Here is a 1,517-nt window from a genome sequence, read left to right as displayed (position 1 = left end):
CTTGAAGCATTCACCGACTGAAATGCATGAGAGAATTCTAAATGTCCTTTGTACAGTCCAGGAACTCTGGCAGTTAATAAAAATCTTAACAATGGAAAAAATGTGAAAGGGAATTAACTTTTACAGTCTTCTGTTGCTCACTGAAATTTAGTTGGTGGTAGGAGAAAAAAAGAAAAAAAAAAGGATCGAAATGTAGCCATGAGAATAGAAAGATATGATTATTTAAATCATCCAAGGTTTTCCCTGATAGCTGAGTTGGTAAAGCATCTGCCTCCAATGCAGGAGACCCTGGTTCCATTCCTGGGTTGGGAAGATCCACTGGAGAAGGGATAGGCTACCCATCCAGTATCCTTGGGCTTCCCTGGTGGCTCAGCTGGTAAAGAATCCGCTTGCAATATGGGAGACCTGGGTTCAATCCCTGGATTGGGCAGATCCCCTGGAGAAGGGAAAGGTTACCCACTCCAGTATTCTGGCCTGGAGAATTCCATGCACTGCAGCACACCAGGCTTCCTTGTCCTTCACCAACCCCCAGAACCTGCTGAAACTCACGTCCATCGAGTCGGTGATGCCATCCAACCATCTCATCCTCTGTCGTCCCCTTCTCCTCATGCCTTCAATCTCTCCCAGTATCAGGGTGTTTTCCAAGGAGTCAGTATTGGACTTTCAGCTTCAGCATCAGTCCTTCCGATGAATTTTCAGGACTGATTTCCTTTAGGATGGACTGGTTTGATTTCCCAGACCAGGATTTATGACCTGCTATCTGGAGCTTGTATACTACCTCTAAAATTCTTGCCTATGACTACAATGCAGGTCAGGTTACTGGGTCTGTGGGTTGTTTGGAGGGACAGTCTGGCAGTTATTATCTCTTAACACTATATGATGACAGAGAGTGAGAAGTAAGCATCTGTCATTGAAGGCATCCACTCTACAATTACTTGGTTATGGTAGAACTAGCAAAAAGAGACAGTAACTTACAGCCTAAAGATTCCAGCGGCATTAATAAACACACATTGATTATGGGATGTAATTGCAGATCATTTTCAAGACTGGATATCTGGTATCTGTTGGCACTTGACACTGTTAAAGTGCTTGGGAAGTTGGGATTGTTGTGTTAGTAACTTGTGTCCGACTCTTTTGCACCCCCACAGACTGTAGCCCACCAGGCTGCTCTGTCCATGGGATTTTCCAGGCAAGAATACTGGAGTGGGTTGCCATTTCCTTCTCCAGGGGATCTTCCCAAGCCAGGGATCGAACCTGCATTGCACCTGCATTGCAGGTGAATTCTTTACCATCTGAGTCAAGATAAAAAAAACTACAGTTCTTGGACTTCACTGATGGTCAGTGGCTAAGGCTCCAGGCTCCCAATGCAGGGAGGCATGTGTTCGATTCCTGGTCGAAGAACTAGATCCCACACGTCACAATGAAGATCCAGTGCAGCCTAATAAAAATTAACAAACGAACAAAAAACTACAGAACCAGGTAGCTGTCAACACAAGGACCTCACTGGATAGGTCAGA

At 45.0% G+C, this 1,517-nt stretch overlaps 1 non-coding gene across 1 annotated transcript; it reads left to right on the top strand.

The window, feature by feature from the left end:
• The first annotated feature begins 240 nt into the window (after positions 1-240).
• Positions 241-312, top strand: TRNAW-CCA. The gene has a single exon. It is a non-coding gene; the product is annotated as a tRNA-Trp (tRNA).
• Positions 313-1,517: the final 1,205 nt, after the last annotated feature.

This window comes from Bison bison, unplaced genomic scaffold (assembly GCF_000754665.1).
Source record: "Bison bison bison isolate TAMUID 2011002044 unplaced genomic scaffold, Bison_UMD1.0 scf7180017853534, whole genome shotgun sequence".
Classification (NCBI taxonomy): domain Eukaryota; kingdom Metazoa; phylum Chordata; class Mammalia; order Artiodactyla; family Bovidae; genus Bison; species Bison bison.
Note: the sequence above shows the minus strand (reverse complement) of the source record. Positions and strands in the feature narration are given on the sequence as shown.